We start from the raw sequence: 24,451 nt of genomic DNA, 5'->3' as shown, positions 1-24,451 counted from the left end.
CCTTATCAGGTATATGATTTGCAAATATTTTTTCCCATTCTGTGGCTTGCCCTTTTACTCTTTTGACAGTGGATTTTATTTTAAGTTTTTATTTATTTATTTTGAGAGAGAGAGAGAGACAGGGAATGAACAAGCAGGGGAGGAACAGAGAGAAGGAGAGACAGAATCCCAAGCAGGCTCTGTACCATCAGCAGAGCCTGATGTGGGGCTCGAACTCAGGAACTGTGATATCATGACCTGAGCTCAGATCAGGAGTCAGATGTTTAACTGACTGCACCACCCAGGCACCCCTGTTGACAGTGTTTTTTGATGCACAAAATTTGTAAATTTTCTTAAAGTCTAATTTGTCTATTTTTTCTTTTGTTACTGGTGCCTTTGGTGTTATAGCCAATAAATCAATGCGTAATTCAATGTCATGAGGCTTCTGTCATATGTTTTCATCTTGAGAGTTATGTTTGAGGTCTTACATTTAGGTACTTCATCCATTTTGAGCTGATTTTTGTATATGGTGTTAGGGTAAGGGTCTAGCTTCATTCCTTTGCATGTGGATATCTGGTTTTCCCAACACCATTTGTTGAAAAGACTATCCTTTCCTACCAAAGGGTCTTAGCACCCCTGTCAAAAGTCATTTATCCATATAGGTGAGGGTTTGTATCTGGGCTCTCTGTTCTGTTCCACTCATCTGTATGTCTGTCTTTGTGCCAATACCACAGTTTTGATTACTGTCACTTTGTAGTAAAATTTGAAATCAGGAAGTATAGGTCCTCTAAGTTTGTCCTTCTTTTTCAAGATTGCTTTCAGTATTCCAAGTCCCTTGAGATTCCATATGAATTTTATGATGGTTTTTCTATTTCTGCAAAAAAAACAGCTTTGGGATTTTGATAGGGATTGCATTGAATCTGTAGGTCTTTTGGGTAGTATTGACATTTTAACCATATTGTCTTCCAATCCATGAACATGAGATGTATTTCCACTTATTTATGTTCTCTTTAATTTCTTTAGCAATGTTTTCTAGTTTCCATTGTATGTGTGTTTCACCTCCTTAATTAATTTCTAAGTGTTTTATTCTTTTTGATGCTATTGTAAATTGAATTGCTTTTCTATTTCAGATTGTTCATTGTTATGTATAGAAATGCAACTGATTTAAAGTGATTACTGATAAGGAGGGACTTCTGCCATTGTGGTATTAGTTTTCTCTATGACTTAATAGCTGTTTTTGTCTCTCATGTCCTATATTAATGTCTTCTTTTGTGCTGAGACAATTGTTAATAGTGAAATGTTTAAAGTTCTTTCATTTCTTTTTGTGTATATTCTATAGCTACTTTCCTTGTAGTTACCATAGGGATTACGTTTAACATCCTAAAGTTGTAACACTCTAATTTGAATTTATACCAACCCAACTTCAATAACATACAAAAACTCTGCTCATTTGTAGCTCCATCCCAACCCCTTTTGGTTGTTGATGTTATGCAGTAGTCTCTTAAATTGCAGAAAAAAACAGATTTGGAGTACAAACCAAAGTTACAGTAATACTAGCTTTACCACTAATAATTTTTTTTCTTTAAATCTATTTGTGTCTTGAATCATATTGAAAATAAAAAGTGCAGTTAAAAACCAGTTTTGCAATAATACTGTTTTTTATCATTGTCCTTGTATTTACCTTTATTGAGATCTTTATTTCCTCAGATGTCTTTAAGTTTCTGTTTAGAGTCTTTTCCTTTAACCTTGCTGGGTTCCTGAGAACATTTCTTGCAGGATAGGCCTAGTTGTCATGAACTCCCTCTGCTTGTATTTATTTGGAAATGTCTGACTTTCTCCTCCCTTTTGAAGGACAGTATTGTGAGATGTAGGATTCTTGGTTGACAGTTTCATTCTTTTAGAACTTGGAATATATTGGCTAACTGTCTGGTGGCCTACAGAGTTTCTGATGAGAAATGTACTGATAACCTGATTGAGGATTCCCTTGTACATGACAATTGACTTCTTTCTTCCTGCCTTCAAGATTCACCCTTTGTCTTTTGAAAGTTTTATTATAATATGCCTCAGTGTGGATCTCTTTGAGTTCATCAACTTTGGAGTTAGGTGAGCTTTTTGGATGTTTATATTCATGTCTTTCATCACATTTTGGAGTTTTCAGCATTATTTCTTCAAATATTCTCTCTACCCCTTCCTCTCTTCTTCTGAGATCCCATGATGAGTTTATTGCTTCACTTGTCCCACAGCTCCCTTGGGCTCTGCTTGCTTTTCTTCAATTTTATTCTTTCTGTTCCTCAGACTCAATAATTCCCAGTGTCGTATCTTCAAATTTGCTGATTCTTTCTTCTGCTCAAATCTACCATTGAATACTTCTAGTGAAATTTTCATTTCAGTTATTGTGCTTTTCAGCTGCAGAGCTTCTTTTTAGTTTTTTTTAAAGGTTTTCTATCTCTTTATTGATATTTTCATTTTGTTTCACACATCATTTTCTTGACTGTCTTCACATTTTCCTTTAGTTCATTGAGTGTCTTGAAAATAGTTGTTTTAAAATCTTTGTCTAGTATATCTCTAGTAGGTCTTTTTCAAGGACATTTTCCATTGATTTATTTTTTCCCTTTCAATGGGCCATACTTTCCTCTTCTGTTTTGTTTAATGCCTTGTAATTTCTTTTTGTTGAACACTGGACATTTGAGTCTAATATTGTAGCAACTCTGGAAACCAGATTCTTCCCCCTTCCTCAGGGAGGATATCCCTTCTTGGATAAAAAGACAAAACCTCATGAAGACAAGACTTTTGACTTTCCTCTTATCTGGAATGTGGATGAAATAGCTGGTAGGTAGCAGCCTTCATGTGACTCTGAGGACCATGAGGTGGAAGGTTACATTTGACCCATCCTTCCAGTCCTGGACTGCCTAACCCCACACTTTTAATTTTGTGGGAAAAAAATAAACTCTTTGTTATTTCAACCACTGTTAGTATTTCTTTTTTTTTTTTAATTTATTTTTAAAAATTGTTTTTATTTTGAGAGAGAGTGAACAGGGAGGGGCAGAGAAAGAGGGAGGGAGAATCTCAAGCAGACTTCCACACTGCCAGCACAGAACCTGACATGGGGCCTGAACTCACGAACCACAATCATGATCTGAGTCGAAATTAAGAGTTGGACACTCAACCAACTGAGGCACCCAGGCACCCTTGTTAGTATTTCTTCACTCACAGGCAAATGTAAATCCTGCTATACCATTCAAGCTCATAACCCACCAACCTAGGGGTAGAAGTTTGAGCCAATGGAGATGAGCACCAATATTTTTCAGAGCAATGCAAGAGGTTGGAGATTCAGCTACTCAGAGGTATAGTGGATATTAAAGAACAAGGAGTACATTTATTTCTAATGAGGTGTTCAAGCTTTCTACATTTTTGGTGTTCATTCTCTGTTTCTTTGGGTTCACTTGCCAGACATTACTGGCACTTTTTTTTAGGTGGAATAAGAAAGCATTGTAGCTCAGTTATAGCAATGAAAGTAGGAAGAGGCATGCTGGTTGCTCCTGTTACTTATATTTTAAAGCCATTGTAGAAAGTAGCTGATTTTTCTCAGTCTTTGTTATAATTTGTTATGTACACATTATCACATCAGAATATAATTAAATCGAAGGAATAAGAAGGATGGAATTACAAATAACAATTCAGACATCTGACATTCTCTCAAATATTTGTGAGAGAATCTTCTCTAAAATGTAGACTAGGGCCTCGCACAGTGGATAGGCAGTAAATGTTAGGCAAAGAAAAAAAGTGGTTTTATATGGAACTACAGGTACAGAGGTAGAGGTCAGATGATGAGATTTATTCAGTAAAGATGCCTTTTTCTTACACTTCAGTCTGGCCTGATGCCTTAAGTTTGCAGGGCTCCATCTAATGTCTAGTGTGCTGTAATGTGTGTCCCAACCCCATACATGAGATTCATCATAGCAGCGAAGACTAGGCCTACTGGGAATGAGCAAAGTTAGCCCTGCTTCCAACACCAGCGACTACTAGCGCGGTGCTGAACTTAAGTAATTATTAAAAACAAAGACCTTTGTGTATCATTTTCAGGGGGCTGTGCTAACTTCTTTACATACATAAATCTCACTGAACCCTCACAGTAACACCTGCCTCAGGTCCTGGCTCTATCCCCTTTTTACAGCTGAGAAAACTGAGGCTTAAGCAAGTTGCCGAAGGTCAGATAGCCAACACGTGGTCAAGCTGGAACTTGAAACCCTGTCTGTCCCGGGGCTTTTTGACTCCAGAGTTCGTGTTGTTAGGCACGTGAGAAGATGTTGACTACAGTTTGCTTAATTACATGGGAAATAATCTCTAAATAGTCTGTACTGTGTCCTTTCGTTTTTCTGCAAAGAACCAAAAGGTAATGGCACAAGTGGCCTAAGTCGTAGTAAAGACTTTTCTATTGTTAACGTGGAAAAAGTGACTTCTGACTAAGGGTGCCTTTGTATAATCCTTTTTTATTCACTTCAGTTTCACGGTTTGTCTCTCCCTCGAGTGGGAGGGTGGGTCAGAGGTAGACAGATATGCTCTGCTGGGGTTACAAACGCTGTGCCGCGGGGGCAGGAGAGCATGTGCATATGTTACGCAGAGCACAGCTTCACATCCAGCCGGTATGTCACCGAACTGCATGACTGTGGCAGCCTTGATGAATCATGGCATTTTAAGCTCTGCATGTGTCATCGACGTATGTGGGTTGAAATTGCATGGAAACATAGTAGTCCACTAGAAATATAAATAAGAGTAAAATACACCATCGGAATAACTGCAGCATTTCTTAGAGCAAGCAAATACTTGTGAAACTGGTACATTTTGAGCTTTTTGTTTTTAGAGCTAATGATTTTGTTTACTAGCTTAGACCATCTCAGCATTTTCTATTTATTTAAGTGTTTGAGGTTCAGTCATAAAATTTCACTCTGAGCTAGAGCTGTTTATAGAAGCTTAGCCAGTGTGTGTGTGTATATATTAAAAAGAAAGAGATAATGTATATATATTTAAAAAGATACTAAAATTTTTCTGATTCGTGCTGCTTTCTAAGTAGATAGGTGGATCACCACACTTGAAGTGCCCATGTGAGTTTGTTTTTAGAAATTCAGGTTAAGTGAAGTGCTATTTATAATAGTAAATTTGAAAATGAAAATTGGATTTTGAATCAGATCTGGATTCCAGTCTGGGCTTTATTGCTTGGTCATTGTGCGGTCTTTTATTAGTATTATTATCTTTTTTTATTTAAAAATTTTTTTAAATGTTTGTTTACTTTTGAGAGAGAGAGAGAGAGAGAAAGAGCACGAACTGGGGAGGAGCAGAGAGAGAGGGAGACACAGAATCCGAAACAGGCTCCAGGCTCTGAGGTGTCAGCACAGAGCCCGACACGGGACTCGAACTCACAAAAGGTGAGATCATGACCTGAGCCGAAGCTGGACGCTTAACTGACTGAGCCACCCAAACGCCCCTATTTTTTATTTAAAAAAAAATTTTTTTTTTAACATTTATTTATTTTTGAGACAGAGAGAGACAAAGTATGAACGGGGGAGGGTCAGAGAGAGGGAGACACAGAATGTGAAACAGGCTCCAGGCCCTGAGCTGTCAGCACAGAGCCCGACGCGGGGCTCGAACTCACAGACCGCGAGATCATGACCTGGGCCGAAGTCGGCCGCTTAACCGACTGAGCCACCCAGGTGCCCCGCCCCTATTTTTTAATCTTTATTTATTTATTTTGAGAGAGACAGAGTGGAGGGGGGGCAGAGAGGGAGGAAGAGAGAGAATCCCAAGGAGGCTCTGCATTGTCAGAGCAGCGCCCATCGCAGGTCTCTATCTCATGAACCATGAGACCATGATCTGAGCTGAAATCAAGAGTTGCATGTTTAACAGACTAAGTCACCCAGGAGCCCCAGTCATTGTGGCATCTTGAGAAAGTTTTCTCTGAACCTCAGTTCCTCAAATGTAAAACACAATAGTAGTAGCTGGCTTTTGGGGTTTTAGGGGGAGAGGAGCAAATAAGATGGTGATGCCAACATGCTTTATAATCTGTAAATAAGTGTACAGATTTAAAGCTGGGGTATCCTTACTGTCTACTCTATAGCCAGCAGATGGCCTGATCTAATGCCATCCTTCATCCATGAAGGGGACAATGTCAGTTTTGGTCTCTCAAACCATACAGATGTATTGAGCTCTTATGATGCGTGATGACTAATTCACATCAGCAGAACTTATGTATAGATTTATAACAGCTATGGTTTGTACAGTGATGCACTTTATACAGCACACAGGCATTCTATACATGAGCATTCTGTAGATGTTTGAAGTTTCTCTTTAAGCACCCAAATTTGTTTCATGTGAGCTTGTTTGATAAAAATCTTTCCCTATACCATTATTGTTCTTGTAATTACATTTTTCCCACAGAGAGCATTGAGCATAGTAGTAGCTTTTATTCACGATTCAGGATCATTTAGTTTGCTAAGGCATTCTGTTGGAACAGAGTCCTTTGGGCAGGGCTGGTGAGGGAGGGGCATGGTGCTCTTTGCCACGACTTTGAATAATCCCACGTCACTCAATTTTTTGAATTCTCTTTTTTTTCTTTAACATCTTATTTCTTTATTTTGAGAGAGAGAGCATGCGCAAGCGGGGAAGGGGCAGAGAGAGAAGGGGAGAGAGAATCCCAAGCAGGCTCCGTGCTGATAGCACAGAGCCTCACGCGGGGCTCGATCCCATGAACCGTGAGATCATGACCTTAGTGGAAACCAGGAGTCGCATGCCCAACCAACTGAGCCATCCAGGCGCCCCTGAATTACAGTATCAACATTTTAATTCCTCCTCCTCTTTCAAATTGTTAGTTGTCTTTTTTTTTCTTTTGGCTAGTATCATGTCCAATCCATTTTCCCCCCTAATTTCTGTTTATAATCTGTGGTTTGAAGGGAAAAAAATTAAAATCATCTTTAAGATTAAATAGACACTCGGGAAATACATGATAATGCATGAGCTTTGTGATTTCTTATTTTTTCTCAAAGATTGATTTTTGCTTACTTTGTTAGTTCCAAGTACCTGGAATGTCTCTGGACGAATTGTCTTGCCGCTACCATCATTTGCAGTCTGTTTATCAGTTTCGTCTAATAATTATCAATCATACTTATATAACTCGTTACCAACTATAAATTGCTCCCACATACATTGCCTTGCTTGATCTTCATATGACCATGGGAGATAGGCAGGACATACATTATTTTCAGACTTTACAATAAGAAAACTAAGGCATAGTTGGAGCTTACTCAGTGGTTTTAGCCAGGGGTGCCAGGTGTGTCTCCCAAGGAGGTTTATTCACCCGCATGTGCCTCGTGCTTGTACCTGGATAGCTCGGTTCTGTAGGTCTGGGGCAGGACTCAGGCATATATTATTTTGGAAAAAGATTCCAAACAATTCTAATGTGCCTAGCTTTCCCCGACCCTTTTATCCATCCTCCATGCCCCACCTCTGCTCCCATCGAGGACCACTGGGTTAAGTTTTTATGACCAGTAAGTGATTTACTAGGATGCTTTCATGTGCAGGTTACAGAAAAGCCAACAAACAGTGGCTTAAACCTATGATTTTTAATGGTTCAATAATCAACTGAAGTGTGGTCAGAATAGTGCCCTTCATCCATCCGACCCCCCAAGCCCCACAGTTACTTTACTTGGTAAAAGAAACTTCGCAGATAAGGTTAAATTAAGGATCTTGAGATGGGGAGGTTATCCTGGATTGTTTGGCCGGGCTCCCTGTAATCCCAAGAGTCCTTGTAAGAGGGAGCAAGGAGGTCAAGGGCAGAAGAAGGAGATGAGGCGACAGAAGCAGAGGTTGGAATGATGTGTTTTGAAAATGGAAGAAGGGACCACGAGCCAAGGAGTGCAGGTGGCCTCTAGAAACTGGAAGAGACAAGAAGACAGATTCTCCCTTGAAGCCTCCAGAAGGAATACAGCCCTGTCAACACTACAATTTTAGACCTCAGGACTGTCATTTGCGTTGCTTTGAGCTACTAAGTCTATAGTAATTTGTTACAGCAGCAAAAGGAAACCAATACCACTGTGAGAAGTATAAAATGCAGATTCTTTTCTTTTTTAAGTTTATGTATTTTAAGAGAGACAGCACACATGGGGGAGGGGCAGAGAGAGGAGGACAGAGGATCTGAAGTGGACTCAGTGCTGAGAGCAGAGAGCCTGACGCAGGGCTCAAACTCATGAATCGTGAAATCATGACCTAAGCCGAAGTCAGACGCCTAACTGACTGAGTCACCCAGGGACCCCTAAAATGCAGATTCTTAAGCCTCTCTCACAGAGATAATATTTTAGCAGAGGTGGGTGGGGTCCAGGGATGTGGGGTTAAACTAGTCCCTAGGTGATTCACTGGCCTGTGGTCCTTGGATCTCACCTACAGAGTTATAAATATACCCATAAATCATTTATTATTTCCCTTGGAAGTTCAGAGGTGGGCATTCCTAGGTCAATTATTCTCTTTAAATTGTTTTTTTAATGTTTGTTTATTTTTGAGAGAGGGAGAGATAGGGCGTGAGCAGGGGAGGGGCAGAGAGAGAGGGAGACACAGAATCAGAAGCAGGCTCCAGGCCCTGAGCTGTCAGCACAGAGCCCGACACGGGGCTTGAACTCATGGGCCATGAGACCATGACCTGAGCCGAAGTCAAGCACTTAACTGACTGAGCCACCCAAGCGCCCTTTGGTTGTTCTCTTCAGCTCAGTGACGTCATCAAGAGCCCAGGCTCCACTTCAACCTCTACCCCACCACCCTCAGTGCGTTGAACTTTTGTCCTTAGCCTCCTTAAACTCTGTACACTGGAAGACACCGCATCCTCACACAGCCAGGAAGGGGAGAGAGAGCTCTCTCTGCAGGCCTGTGTGCCCCTCACTTTTTAGTCAGGGTGGTAAAATTCTTCCCCAGAGCTCCCAGCAGACTGACTTCCCCTTACAGCCCACTAGCCAAAACCGCATCACCTGCCCACCTCCAGTAACATGGGAGGCAGCGAGAATCCTTGAGTTCTCCTCCTCCTCGTACATCCCCTCAAACGACACTCCCCTCTTAACCTAGCTGTGACCTCTGTCCTCCAAAATGACCCTTTAGTGCCAGTTCTTCGTCCTTTTAAATCATCTCATGTCCCACCCTTCACTTTGAGAAATAAATGCATTGTCTTATTTAATCTTTGTGACACCATGGAGTTGATAATATTTCCCCTGTTTTTACAGTTAAGAATCAGAGATTGAGAAACATGCCCAGGGTTCATTGGTGGAAAGCTCCTAAGTGGCAGGTCTGTCTTAACTGTAAAGCTCAAGCCCTTAACCATTACACCCACTGGTTACACAACTGCTTCTCGGTTGTTTGATTTTGGTGGCACGTTCTCAAATGCTAGAGCTTTTGGCACACTTGAAGAGATTCAAAACACAAAGCAACACTCAGCAGATCAATCATTACAACACAATCACCATCATTGGAGGGTTTTGCGAGAGGAGAGGAGGACATGACCTGACTTTTGTTTTAAAAGGATCATTGGCCACTGTCTCGAGAATACACAGGCGACAAGACTATTGCAATAATTGCTTCCCCTCTTACTCAGGGTAAAAGCCAAAGTCGTTGCGTTGGCTTATTAAGGCCCTCCACAACCTGCCCCCTTCTCATACCTCCTCTCCTTCCACTCTCCCCTTCACTTCCTCCTCCACTCGCTCACCCGCCCCTCCTTTCCTTATTGACATGGAGCCCTCGGGCATGCTCCCCACTGCTAGTATTTTCTCTTCCCTCTGCTGGGAAAAATCTTGTGCTGGGCTTCAGTTCTTACCTCCTTCAGGTCTTTACTTCTTGTCATCTTCTCAGCAGGCTTTCTTAACCACCTCTTCAAAATCACCCGCCCACCCCCCCCAACACACACGCCCAGGCACACATTCCCCAGCTTTCCTTCCTGTTTTATTTTTCCGTATAGCACTTAATTTCTAACATGCCATATAATTTACTAATTTATTGTGTTTTCTCTTTCCTCTCACTAGCATGTAAGAGCCATGAGAACAGGGATTGTTGCGGGTTTTGTTTGTTGCCACATTCCCAAGTCCCAGAACCTAGGGCACAGTAGGCATTCAATAAATAGTTGTTGAATGAATACAATTTTTATGCGCAGCTCTGATTAGTTTTAAGGAGTAAATTCCTAGAAATGAAAAGACTACATTACAGCATATTGATATATATATTTTTTAATTATTGCGTTTATTTATTTTGAGACAGAGAGACAGACAGACAGACAGGGTGTGAGTGGGGGAAGGGCAGAGAGAGAGGGAGACACAGAATCCAAAGCAGGCTCCAGGCTTTGAGCTGTCAACACAGAGCCTGACGCGGGGCTCGGACTCACAAACCGTGAGATCATGACCTGAGCTGAAGTTGGACGCTTAACCAACTAAGCCACCCAGGTGCCCCCGGCATATGGATATTTTAAAAGGCTCTTCATACCCATGACCAAACCCTGTCTTCTCAAGGTTGAATCCAGTCACACTTTCATCAGTGGCTCTGGCATCCCAGCCCACTGTGCCCGCACATTGTAATCAGGGTTAACACATCTGTAGTCAGCTTGGGATGTGGCAATCATATTTCCTTTTAATTTATATTACTTTGATTAGATGAATTTGTATTTGGTTTTTTCATGCATTTCTTCTTTTGGTGACCATTAGCTTATATCCTTTGCTCATTTTTCTAATTTAGCGTCAGTGTTTTTCTAATTTAGTATTGGTGTTTTTCTTTCTTATTCTTTTTTAATGTTATTCATTTCTGAGAGAGCATGAGTGGAGAAGGGGTGGGGGGGGGGGGACAAAAGATCTGAAGCAGACTCTTCGCTTACAGCAGCAAGCCCAGTGCTGGGCTGAAACCCGTGAACCGTGAGATCATGACCTGAGCCGAAGTCGGATGCTCAACCTACTGAGCCACCCAGGTGCCCTCCCCCCCCTTTTTTTTTAAGTTTATTTATTTATTTTGAGAGAGAGAGAGCACACCAGAGAGCTTGAAAGAGCAAGGGAGGGGCAGAGAGAAAGGAAGAGGGGGCGGGGAGAATCTCAAGTAGGCTCCACGCTGTCAGCACAGAGCCCAATGCAGGGCTGTACAAAGGGCTCAATCCCACAAACCATGAGATTACGACCTGAGCCAAAATCAAGAGTCCGATGCCTAACCAACTGAGCCACCCAGGTGTCCCGATATTGATGTTTTTCTAATTGGTTCATAAGTACTTGTTTGGCTATCAGGTTACTAAGTCTTTGTTAACTGTGTTACAGATATTTTTCCTAGTTTGTCATTTTTCTTTTAATTTTGCTTATGGCGCTTCTTGGTATATAGTTTTGTAGTATAATCATTTTAACTCTATGTTTCTTCTTTTGCTTTGTGTTTGGAAAGGTCTTGTCTACCTTTCAGATCAATTGTTCATCTGTAATTTCTTTCAATGTTATAATGTCTTTATACTGTGGCGTGTTTCAAGTTTTTCTTTTCGTTTTTTAAGTTTATTTTGAGAGAGAGGAGAGAGAGAGAGGGAGAAAGCGTGAGCACGTTTAGGGGAGGGGCAAAGAGAGGGAGAGAGAGAATCCCAAGCAGTCTCCACGCTGTCACTGTAGAGCCCGATGCAGGGCTCGAACTCACGAGCTGCGAGACCATGGCCTCAGCCAAACTGAGGAGTTGGACGCTCAACGAACTGAGCCCCCCAGGCGCCCCTCAAGTTTTTCAGTGCACATCCATTTGTATTTTTCTTTTGTCAGAATCCAACTCTATTATTACAGCTTTTTAACATCTTATATAAAACTTATTTTTCTTCATTTGTTGGTTATTATAAATAACTTTTAAGATTGTTCTGTCAAATTCAGGAATAGATGTAGAATTAATGTCCAAAAATAAAAGTCAGATGATGCCACTCTCTCACGGAAAATATTTTAATGATCCCTCATTGCCTTCGGAATATAAAGTCCAAACTCTTTAATGTGGCACCCAAGGCCTTCCTAGACATGCCCAGCTGAACTCCTTAGTCTTGTATGTAGCTACTTCTTGCTTGCAATTTAAACTTCGGATCTGTACCCATATCCACTGCTGTTTCTCACCTCCCTGTCTCTGCTGCTAATGACCTTGACTAATCCCCGTTTGTCTTAAAACCGACACCATGGCTTTCACACTGGCCAGGCTCTGTGGCCACGCATATGTGTCCATTGTCACTCTGTGTCTCTATCACCACATAACCCACTGCATCACATCGATGAGTTAGTTTTTCCCGTGAACTTGGTGGGAGCATCTCTTGTTCATTTTGTATTTTTAGTACCTCGTGTGCTACCAGTCGTGCAGCAGGTGGTGCAGATGGATTAGAGGGGGAATATTCAAGACTGGAAGTAGGGAGATGGATTGTTGCCGTAATCAAAACCAAAGATGATTAGGGTCTTGACTAGGGCAGTGATGGGAAAAATGGAGAGGAAGGGACATATTTGAAATGTATTTAAGAGGGAAAATTGGCAGGACTCTATGTCTGGTTAAATGCGAGGGAAAGAGAGAGGGAAGATACTTTGAATCTTAGATTTCCAACCTAGACACCAGGGGTACCTTGTTGGTAACTTAACCATTCTTAGGCATTCAAGAGGAGGTGCAGATTTAAGGAAAATACGATCAGGACAATGTCAGGTGTGCTGTGACTTGGAGGTGCCTTTATGGTACCCAGTGGAGATGCCTAATAGGCAATGGGATAGAAATAGGCTGATTATATACTTTTATTGTTCAAACCAGGACCGTTTTGAGATTGAAACAGGGTGCTATTAGTAATTATGCCATGACAAGCATAAACTAGGAATGACCCTGACAAACTGGGATATATGGTCTCTCTCTCCATAAAGGTCAGATATGAAGCTCAAAGAGAAAGGTCTGGAATGTGGTTAATGGTTTGTGAATCATTAGCATATAGATGCCCTGAGAGTGGGTGAGGTTGCCTGGGGGGAGTTTATAGGATGAGAAGAGAAGAAGGAGCAAAAAGAAGACCATAGGGAATACAAACATTTGGATAGTGATTATCAGTGGGCAGAATGTTCTCAAAACACTCGTGTCTTCACATTTTCCTGAAGATTCTGATATCCTAACCAACCACCCCCATTCCCCACTCACCTCAATTACCCTCTATGGTCCCAAATTGCAACTGGCGGTGATTTTGGAAAAAAGTCAAGAACTATAGGTTTATAGGGAGGTCAGACGAAGGGGAGCCAGCAAAGGAAACTCTAAGTGTCCAGAGAGATAAGAACCAGCAGGCTATAGTTTAACCAAACTCACTGAAAGAGATGGTTGGAGGTGGTCAGTAATGTCAAATGCTACCGAGGCGCTCAGTAATGTGAGGAACTGGGAAGAGTGTCCATTGGCCTTGGTGCTTAGAGGGCACTGGGTGCTCTTTTCTAGGGGTGGTCAGTAGTGTCCTGCAGACGCCAGAGGAAGGAGGAGGGGCTAAAGCAGTGAAGGGTAGAGACAGGAGCAGCTACTGGTCTCCCTGCAGCACTGAAGCACAGAAAGATTACTTCTTGCTTTAAAACTGAAGACAGAGAGTGTTGGGTCCATAATTTATTGACTTCAGGAAGGAGCCAGTGGAGAGGGCAAGGCTGGGTGTAGACGAGAGGGAAGAAATAGCAGTTTGTAGTCATATTTAAGCTGTTTTCCTTGGACTGGTTTTCTTGTCAGGAATACCTGTGTTGTCCTAGAGTTGAATGCCACCAACCCATTCCAGTAGCAGTCACTTTGACTTTGAAAAACTTATCATTCAGATATCTTTTTATTTGGTTAGCCTGGGGTCTGGATTTTTCTCCCAATTTTTTACAAAAGACTCAAGATGGAAACCTTTGACTAGAATATAAATTCATCTCCCAGTTGCACTGATTTGCTGAAATGTCGCTAACAAAGTGTTAATAACCCATCAAGCTAGACTTATGGGTGGATATGATATATCCTTGTTGATAGATTTAGAAACACATATTGTAGATGAATCTATTCTTTTAGAACACATATGTGTGTGTTTATGCAGTACTGTATGTCTTAGAAGGAAAAGTGAGTTTTAAACTGAGAATTGATTTTTTTTTCCCCATGAGAAGCTCCATTAAAAAAAAAAAAAAACAACTAAGTTTCAGAATAGAAGCTGTTCCGTTTTCTGATCTGCTACCTCACAGTAAGAAGTTAGTTGTAAGGTTAACTTCCTCGGAGAGAAGAAGGCAAGGACACCAGCAAATGGAAAAGAAAGGTTTAATTGCTCTGCAAAGGCCCAGACATGCTCTGAAAAGTAAAGATTTCAGGCTTAATGTGCACAGAACAAAAGGCCGTTGTGAACTGTGTACAAGAGTTGGTGAGAGTTTGTATTCTGCCCCTTTTTTCTGTGGGAGTTATTTCCTGTTGTTGACTAGAGTTCTTTATTTAGAACCACCTAGCTTCAGAATGCCTGCTAGCACGCAGAAAAGTGTGTATTTAAAACATAGGCTTATTTCAAGACAATCTCTGAAAAAAGTCACATTACCCATGCACTGAGACAACATCATGTCCCCAAAGGTCAGGAGAGCATGTGGGCTTTATTTCTATGCCTATGTGGAGAGACACAAAATAAGAAAGAATCAAAATGCATTTGGTATAGCAGCCAGTGGTCACCTCAACACCAAGTGAGAGATATTTATTTCATGGGGAAAGTGTGTTTCCGTTGTTTTAGAATGCACAGACACATACGTGCACACGATTTCACTTTTTAGTGCTAAATGCATTATTTGGCATATTAATCAAGTAACAAGCCTTCCTATTTTGTGAGGAAACTTTGATCTTTTCTAGCATGATAGAAGTTAGCCTGTTGGGTGAGAAATACATGGACTTTATCCCAGTTATTCTCTTACAGTTGACCTGTCAGCTGGGCTTCCTGTTAAGAACTTTAGGTTACTGTAGAGTCATCATTGGATTTTACAGTCTGTTATTAGGAGAGAGAGAAGGATAATATATCAAAATGAGTGTAAGGAATAAGTTATTACTGAAATAATGGGGAATGAATAAATACATTAAATATAAATACTGCTCAATGCTTTATTAATAGAGATTAAGAAATTGTGGGAGAAAAACTTCTGAAGTTCTACTTCATGGGGACCATAAGGAAGAAAGAAAATAAGGTTTATTTTTTTAACCTGATGAAATCTAAATCAATAAATTCACACTGTGTATTCCAACATACTTACTTGGCTTTTCATGTTTGTAAAAAAGAAATTAAACATTATAGATAAAAGAGAAGCCACCTGTGTGTCTCTCCCTGATTCCATTTCCCTCCTCTGTTTACCAGAGGTAACCACTTTCCTAAACGTTTTTTTATCTCTAATGTTTTTATTCTGTAATTGCATGCCTATGTATTTGTAAACAATGTATAGCCATATTTTACATGTGTTAAAAGATTTTATATAGTGAGATTATACTGTACATGTTTAACAGCTTGCTTTGTTTTACTCAGCATTATGTTTTTTTAAGATTTAGCCACGTTGATATAGGTACCTTTATTACTTCTTAACCACTATAGTTTTCAAGTGTATCAGTTTACTCTTACCTTGGTGAACATTAAGGTTGTTTCCAATTTTTAGCTGTTATAAGCAAAGCAGCTACAAATACTCTTCTATGTTTTCATGGGGGATAAAAACAAGAGTTTCTCTAAGATTCTAGATTCAGCTCTTCTCATCCAGAATTCCTCCAGAGAATTAAGCCCCAGTACCCTAAGACATCCATTATATGTAATGAATTAACTTCCTTCCTGTAAATCTAGAATGATTCCTGTGTTTGGGCTGGAGTTAGGGACTGACACCTGCCCCTGAGAGCGATCGTGTGAATCCCTTTCTAATTCTTGAGTTCATTTGGGAGGCTTCAAATCAGCCATGATGGGGCTGTTTACACCACAGAAATCAGTACATGCTACAGATAAAGGCTTCTTTCCGCATCGACCCAGCCAGTTGGTGAACATTTACCAACACACGACTGGTTTTTAACTGTATACCATCCATGGGAGAACTGAGGAAATAGGCACTTGAATCATTTTCTGTAGGGCTTATTTTTTTCATGGCACCCCAGTAAGAGAGACTGCATGTCTGTGGGTAGAGTGGATGCATCTCCAACTTTACTAGTTCATGTCAGATTATCTCCAAAACAGTCAATCTGATAGCTGTGAACTATCTTTTTGTAATTTGCATTTTTCTTATTACCGATGAGATTGAGTTATCTTTTCACATGTTTGTTGGACATTTAAGTTTCTTTCCTCTTTAACCCACTTTTCTGTTGGGTTTTAGGACTTCTAAAAACTTGATTCAGAAAAGCTCTTTATTCTGGATACTAATCGTTTGTTGATTATATGAATCACATATGTCATTCCACAGCCTTTAGCTTCCCTTTATTTTGTTTGTAGTGTATTTTGTTTAATAGGTGTTTAAGTTTAATGTAATCACATTATTGATCTTTTTCTTTACGGTTTCTGCACTGGGTGTCTAGTTTCTGAGTAGTCAAAATCTCGGCAGGAAACAATTTCATTCAAATGATACAACTTACGAGACTTATTAAAGGGACTTTTTACAGAGATGTGACAAAAGTTGAGGCATGGAAGACCAACAACAGTAGGAAGCTGTTCCTGTCCTTAGATCTGAGAGAAGGGGAGGAAATGGTATTGCTTGAATTCGGCAGAGTTGATATCCTGGAGAAGGGGGCCACCGCAGAAGCTGTGGGTGTGGAGGGATGGATACTCCCTTTGAGCCCATGACAGGGGCTCAAAGCAGGAAGGGTCACGAAAGAAACACCCAAGCCTCTTTCCCCTCTGACCCACTGGCCTCCTTCTGGTGCCTTGCTTTTGCTGAATCCAGCTGGCAGCTAGTTGGTGAAAGAGCTTAGTCCCGAGGGGGTCAACATTTCAAGGCACAGAGCGAAGCAAAAGCAAGTGAGTCTGAATCTTAGCAATCAGACCATAATCTCACATTCTTTATCCTGAGGCCATAAACATATTCTCCTATATTCTCTCCTTAAAAGTTTTATTTATTGGGGTGCCTGGGTAGCTCAGTCAGTTAAGTGTCTGACTCCTGATTTCAGCTCAGGTCATGGTCATGAGTTCGAGCCCCACGTGGGGCTCAGCACTGGCAATGCAGAGCCTGCTTGGGATTCTCTCTCTGCCCCTCCCCACTCGTGTTGTCTCTGTCTCTCTCAAAATAAATAAATAAAGACTTTAAAAAAGTTTATTAAGAAAAGTTTTATTTATTTTTAAAAAATGTTTATTTTGAGAGAGAGAGAGAGCGAGCGAGCGCACAAATGGGGTAGGGGCAGAGAGAGAAGGAGAGAGAAAAATCCCAAGCAGGCTCGCATGCTGTCACCGTGAAGCCCGATGTGGGGCTTGATCTCACGAACCATGAGATTGTGACCTGAGCCAAAATCAAGAGTCAGATGCTTAATCGACTGAGCCACCCAGACGCCCCTCTCCTTAAAAGTTTTAAAGTTTTGTTTTACGTATTTAGATTTAGTCCACCAGAATATATGTTTTGGAAAGATATTAGGTACTTAATTTTATTTTCCATGCAGTTAATCAAGTGGCCCTTATCTATTTATTGAATAATCTGCTCTTTCCCCCAGATCTGTAATATCAGACCTGTCATATTATACACTTTCTTATATGCGTGGGTCTGTTTCTGCACTTGTCAATTCTGTTCTGTTGATCTATTTATCTATCCCTATGACACAGCACTCTCTTAATTACTAGTAATTTATAATAAGCCTCGGTATCTGACAGGACGCATCCCCCATTTTGTTCTTTAAACTTACTACAGCTATCTTTTGCTCTTTGCTATTCCAGATGATTTCTGGATTTGCTTACCAAGTTCCATGAAAAGAAAAGGGGTATTTAAATTGGAATTGCATATAATTTATTGATGAGTTGAGGGGAGAGAGAAGTGATATTTATAAAGTATTAAGTATTCTTGTTCATAAGTGGTATAGTTCCCCATTAATTCTGTTCTTTTCATCTGATGAACTTTTGGAAAGATTTCTGTTTTCTCACTTTTCATTTTTGGCCGGATGTGAAAATAGTAAATCCGAAGTCTTTATAGCTGTTATTTTTTTTTATCACAAAAACTAGAAGTATGATGTTTAACGGTTCTAAAGTGGTAACAAATGAGAATGGATTGAAAATGAACATCTGATGCATTACAATTTTTGTCAACCTTTTTGTAATTTGGGTCTTAATTCCTAAAATGAAGTTAAAAGGAAATATAAATGGTGCTGAAATTACCAGTATTATTCCCACAAAAGCTAGTGCTAGGATGGACTGTGCTGCCGTGTGTAATGAGGCCAAATGAATAATTAGTGAAAGTCAGGGAATCTGGCCCTTTTTAAGTGAGTTTTTTTATTTGATGTAATCCTTTCACATTTATGTTTTTCTCTTAAGAGAATCGTTTTTAGGAATGATTAGATGTATGTATTGTTTGAGCAAACTCAAGTTCGTAGCGTGTAATTTGTAACAGAACAGAACAGCAATGGGCGTCTATACTATAGATGATATTCTCTCATTCTCCTTTCTAAATTTGGTGTCACACAGATTCAACTTCTGTTTTTAAAAAGGGAAGTTACATATAGCTCATTCACACTATTATTTTCCCCTTAAAAGCCAGTTTCTCTGATAATTGTCCATTTAAGGAGTTTCATATAACTCAAACAAGACTTCTCTGAGAAAACAGTTTTGAAACAAATGTTACTTAGCAAGATTAAATTTTTGGTTCAATATTTAAAGCATGTTTAGCAAAACAATTGACTGGTGACACCAGGGTATCTAATGTGTTAGTGTTTAGCTGGGATGCTTGCTTTACGTCTTCCTACTTCGACTTCACTCTGTGTGTTTCTGAAATTTTAAATTAAAAAACCTTGTAACTTAAAAATACAACCTTTTTTCAATTTAAAGCAAGGGACCGGTATGATTGGACAGTTTGATAATTTTGAAAAAGTCTTTTACTGTTTATTCTGGCAACAGAATAAACTTGAAAAAAAAAACTTTAATAAACTTAATAAAAACTTCTACATTGGTGACTAAAAGAAAAGATAAGGTCTACACCATTTTACCTAGGTGTTGCCTCTTCCAGAAAATCCAATAAAAAAAATTCAAAGGTCAAACAAGTGGATTCATTTTTAGTTGTATACTGTGTTTCCATTGAAGCTGGGTTCTCTGTCAACATGTTTCTTTTCTAATGATGCCTCATAGCCTGAACTTGGAGGCATTTCCTGGGCATCTCTACACATTAAAGCTTGGAAATTTTTTAACTTCTCAGGGTAGAATTTTCATAGCTGGGACTTCAAAAATGGATTAAGTATATTATTTACATTCCCCAAATTACCATCATTTTCCTAAGTGACTTCTTTATTCATAGGTGATTTAAAGGTACACAATCCTAGATAGTTTCTACAACAGATATGAGACCATGTATATAGCAGAAAAGAGAATTTAGTCTAGCCAGTCATATAAATGCTTGGTTTTGAAACATAAAAGATGGCCAGCATTAGAGTAATACTGTTAAAACCAATTACTTTTGCTGTCATCGTCTTACCAAGTTTTCCTGGAAGTTAATATTGGTTGATGATGTTCATAACATATTTGGTTATTGGCATATTTTTTTTATATTCCATGACCAAGAGGGCAGGAAGGTGCCAGTGAGAAGTGGTCATTTGAACCATCCAGGTAATCACTGGAAAATTTGCATAGGCAAGTCTTTTCTCCCCCATAATTATCAAATGCTGCTGTGGTTTTAAATACCATTTGACCAAGACTTTTATTTCTTAAAGTAAGTAGGAAGAGAAAACCTTTGTAAAGAATACAGAATGGTGGAATTTCAGCAGTAATTTATCTGCGAGGTTACTTCCCCAGTCGTGAGACTGTATAGATTAATAGTACTTTGTGAGTGCCCATTAGTCCTTTTAGCTATGTTAAACCCAAATGCATATTTTAGAATTGCTGAAAAGCAGTTACAAGGACAATATTATATTGCTCACAGCAGGAAAGATTAACCCCTTGACTTTATGAAACTGGGTATAAACACTTCAGCATTCCTTAAATTATTCATTCAGTGAAAACTTAACAAATATCTGCCGTGTCAGGTTCTAGACAAAGCAGTAAACATGAGTGAGGGGACTGAATGGTGTGATGAGTTTTCTTTCTTTTCTGTTGTGTTGTTTATGGGGTATTACTTTTGTGGGCTAAAAGGGGATGCTAACAAAGCTGACAAGCAGGGTTGGGGTTCTTTGGGTAAGACGTAGAATTGTTGTTATTTTATGACTCTAGTATAGGGTCGAAGCAAAGTGGTGTCCAGCTCCTGGCACAGCACTACCCTCCTGGTGATCTCTGCACGTCGACTCTGTACTTCCTGCCTATAACCCAGTCTCCCTCCTTGAGCACTTCATACTCTTCTCAAGACACTCAGCTTGCGTCTTTCCTGGCTTCCACAATTTCAGTGAATGTTAGGAATCACAGCCTCCAGACCTTCTTTGTCCCTGGGAGTCAGCTTGATAAAGGAGTTCAATTGGCTGGTTCATCTCCAAGCCTCTGTTTACTCCTCTGTAAGACGTGGGAAGGAGGACCTGTCCTGCCTGTGGCACAGGGAAGGTGTTTTGAAGAGCGGACAAGTAAATCCGTATGAAAATGCCTTATAAACCATCCTGCTTCTATCCAAACGTTGGGGTTGGGGGCGGGGTGACTTGAACCATAACGGGTAACAAATCCAGGAGAATGTGGATAGATTGCTCAAATCTGTCTTCTAGATAGGAAAATGATTCCAAGAACATATTCTGTTGAATGGAGTATATTATCATTATTTGTACTTCTCCTTTCTTTTGGAAATTTGTGAATGTGAAGTTGGTTTTATATTCTTCCAGTTTGAGCAGGTTATCTCATTTGAGTCTAAAACTCCCCTATGGGGGTAGTCTACATTGTAATCACTTTTTTATAGTCTCCTAGCTCTGGGAAGGGGCTACAGAAATCGTTGACCCTGAGCACCTCCTTTTGAAGGGTGTGAAAGCAGGCCCCATGATGCTAAGCGTCTGATTCAGCCTCACGGCTGGCTGTGGCTGAGGAACTAGACCCCAGATCTCCCGACCAACAAACAACCTGTGCTGTTTTCCCTGGAACTGGGGCTGACCCTAAACCTGTGACATGGGAGATTAAGACACTAAACAGTCAGTCATAATTAAGTGATTTATTTGTACAAGATCTTCAAACTCCTACTCCGGGACTCATCGTCCCCCTCAGACTGGTTCCCGAGGACAGGGAAGGTCTGGAGGCTGTGCGGTCTCAAACATTCATTGACGCTTTCTGTGGGTGCCGGTGATGCTGAGTGTCTTGAGAAGAGTATGAAGTGCTCAAGAAGGGAGAATGGTTTATAGACAGGAAGTACAGAGTCGACACGGAGAGGCCCTCGAGAGGGTAGTGCTGTGTGGGGAACAGAGGACAATAAGAGATGCTTATGAGAAGCCACCACCAGTCCTAGTGGAGCAGCATCTAGCAGGAAGGAAACATAGAGTTGTTACCAGTAGTTTCCACCTGAGGAGAGGGTGAGAGCTGTAGTCTCTTAAGAAGGGCTGCTCCAAATTGGACCTCGCAGTTTATCAGAAGGTTTTTTTTTTAAGTTTATTTGTTTATTTTGAGAGAGAGAGAGAGAGAGAGAGAGACAGAGAGAACAGGCAGGGGAGGAGCAGAGAGAGAGGGAGAGAGAGAATCCCAAGCAGGCTTCTCCCTGTCAGCATAGAGCCTGGTGCAGGGCTCGAACCCATGGATTGTGAGATCGTGACCTGAGATGAAGATTGGAATGCTCAGCTCAACCAACTCATCCACCCAGGCGTCCCTATCTGACGATTTTAGTGGAAAATAGTGGCAAATGAAATAAGAAGGAAAGTAATGCCCAGCAGAAGCCATTTTTTTTCCTAGCAATGGTGAGAAGGGACTAATGAACAATGTTAGGGGAAAAAAAGGTTTTAAAAGCATTTTCTTCAAATATTATCATTAAGATATTTTAAATATTTAAATATTGCCAGATTTTTTAAAAGGGAAGAAGGCATATCTCTAACAGAAGAATAACCTTCTCTCAGAACATAAGGGGCTGTCAATGCAGAGCAGTCCCATAATAATTAAGGAAGCTTTGCAAAAGCAGCCCTTCACTGGAGTTGAAGATCTGCTTGTGCGAATGAACCATGACTTCAGGGAGAAACGGGGGAAAAGACCTGACAAAAGTAGGTGGAGGAAGAGGTGGAGGGGGAGTCTGCAGAAGTGGATGTGTTAACATGTTCCATTGGCACAGTGACCTTTTAAATTGCTAGTGGCTGCAAAGTACTGAACCTGTCTGTGCCACCTTCTCTAGAGTGTTGAGGTTTCCAAATCCTTCTGTCCCGTATGACTCCTTGGTAATCAATGAGGTGATGTGACACCCAGAAGTTTATTTTAAAGTTAACAGTTTTCAGGGGTGCCTGGGTGGCTCAGTCGGTTAAGCATCCGACTTCGGCTCAGGTCATGATCTAACGGTTCGTGAGTTCGAGCCCCGCGTCGGGCTCTGTGCTGACTGCTCAGAGCCTGGAGCCTGCTTCAGATTCTGTGTCTCCCTCTCTCTCTGCCCCTCCCCCATTCATGCTCTGTCTCTCTCTGTCTCAAAAATAAATAAAACATTAAAAAAATTTTTTTTAAGTTAACAGTTTTCAGTCGTCAGTGAATGAGAAGTCCAGGTTCAGGAAGGATGTCTATATTTTCCATAAAGAGATTATTTAGCCTAGCTGGCCGCATACAATATGTTTCAATAACTGAAATGTTTATTTTCTTTTTTTTTCCCGAAGACCAATAGTTTCAAGGTGTATACGTGGATGATTATTACTAGTATTTCAAGTGGAACTGGAAAGATAAAATGTAATAAGGGAGAAAGAAAAATTAAAGTGTAAAACTGTTTTAAAGTCTTTGTTTCTCAGTTTATATAACCAGCTTGTCCTGGTGTCATTTCTTGGGTGCATGCTAATTAAGTGCTAAAAGTGGCCTTCAGTCAGTGAAGTCGTCTCGTAGTTTGCAAGATGTGAAGGTACAGAAACTTTCAAAGAGAAGCAGTGAAGTGCGAACTAGTAGCCAGAACTACAAAGCCGTGTTGAGAAGTAGCTCTCTGAAACTAAACCAGTGAGTATTTTTATAATTTACCATTACAGTTCTGTACTTACAAAAGCAATGTTTGTTTTCTCCCTAAACAGATATGTTCCTGATAGTTAAATGCGGATGACTGGCCTAATTTCTTAAATGTGAAAGCGAGAAGGAGAAACTCTAAACTCTAAATCCTGAGGGTAGGATTATTTTAAATGGGCTTGTTAATGTCCCAAAGAGTGGGAGTGAAAACCACACTTACATGTTCACTAAACATTTCTTGTTCATGTGCTGGGAATAAGCAATGATTTTTTAAAAAGCGTGCCGTTGCATACTGAAGGGAGTTGACTTCAAAAGCTCAGGGAGAGCCTTTCCTTATCTTGGTGGAATTGGGTTCCTAGGGCCAGGCAGGGATTGCTGTGCTGGCTTGCGGGGGCTCGGGCTGGGGGAGGGGTGGTTAACCACCTTGTGTCTGACCACATCGGCAGCTGTTGAAGCTGCCACTTCACGATTTGACAAAAGATACCAGACTCTAAAAGTGGGGGAAGTGGAACTCCTACTATATAACGTGCACACTGTTAAGATGTTACTACCTTCCAAGGTGTGGAAAGGCGAAAACCTTTTCACTTGAAAACTCAAGTTGCTCTCCTAAGAATGCAAACCTTTCCTGAATTACATGCCTTAGCAGAATCACGGGCCCACTCTGTCTGGAGACACAAAGATTGTCACTTAGATCTTAGTTCTTTTTACAGGAACACTGCATTTGGTAATCCGTTTGCTAGAAAATATTCAAGTGTCACAAAAATTCTGCAGGTCTAACTTGCTGCTAACTTCAGTTCATGGATAAATGGTTAAAATTCATTTTAAATTCAACAGAGCCTTTGGCCTCTGCCACAAAGATATCACAGGAAGAGATTATTGCAGCTTCTGTTTCAATGGCTTTTCCTTAAAAGTGAGCGCTGAAAGTATAAGGGAGTGGGTGGTTGGGAAACTGTTAGAAGTTAGTGTTGTCTCTAAAAGGCAGAACTCTGGAAATGAAAAATATCTTGGCTTCGCAGCAAAATGTTTGAATGCTGTGCCGCCCAGGCACAGACTGAGCAGGACCTACAGAGGGCCCCGCACAGTACTTCCATGATGTGTCATTTGGAGCGCCATTATAATGAGACTTTCTAAAGACATCCACAAATAATTAGCTTTTGGCATTGGTTATACTTAAAGAAAAAATCTATAAGATTTTAACTATACTGAGGGTCAAGTAAAATCCTTTTTTATTCTCCTTAAAGATAACACAAGAAACACTGC

General features: G+C 40.5%; 1 protein-coding gene across 5 annotated transcripts in view; it reads left to right on the top strand.

Moving 5' to 3' along the window:
• Window positions 1-24,451, top strand: part of SERTAD2 (SERTA domain containing 2) — a 115,665-nt gene that overhangs the window by 67,071 nt on the left and 24,143 nt on the right. For 3 of the 5 annotated variants that reach the window (XM_042932463.1, XM_042932456.1, XM_042932457.1), the window contains one exon: window positions 23,260-23,349. The exons of the other annotated variants lie outside the window; for them this stretch is intronic. The gene's annotated coding sequence lies outside the window, so the exon portion shown is untranslated. The remainder of the gene's footprint in view (window positions 1-23,259; window positions 23,350-24,451) is intronic. 5 annotated transcript variants of the gene reach the window in all.

Source organism: Panthera leo, chromosome A3, assembly GCF_018350215.1.
Source record: "Panthera leo isolate Ple1 chromosome A3, P.leo_Ple1_pat1.1, whole genome shotgun sequence".
Taxonomy (NCBI): domain Eukaryota; kingdom Metazoa; phylum Chordata; class Mammalia; order Carnivora; family Felidae; genus Panthera; species Panthera leo.
Note: the sequence above shows the minus strand (reverse complement) of the source record. Positions and strands in the feature narration are given on the sequence as shown.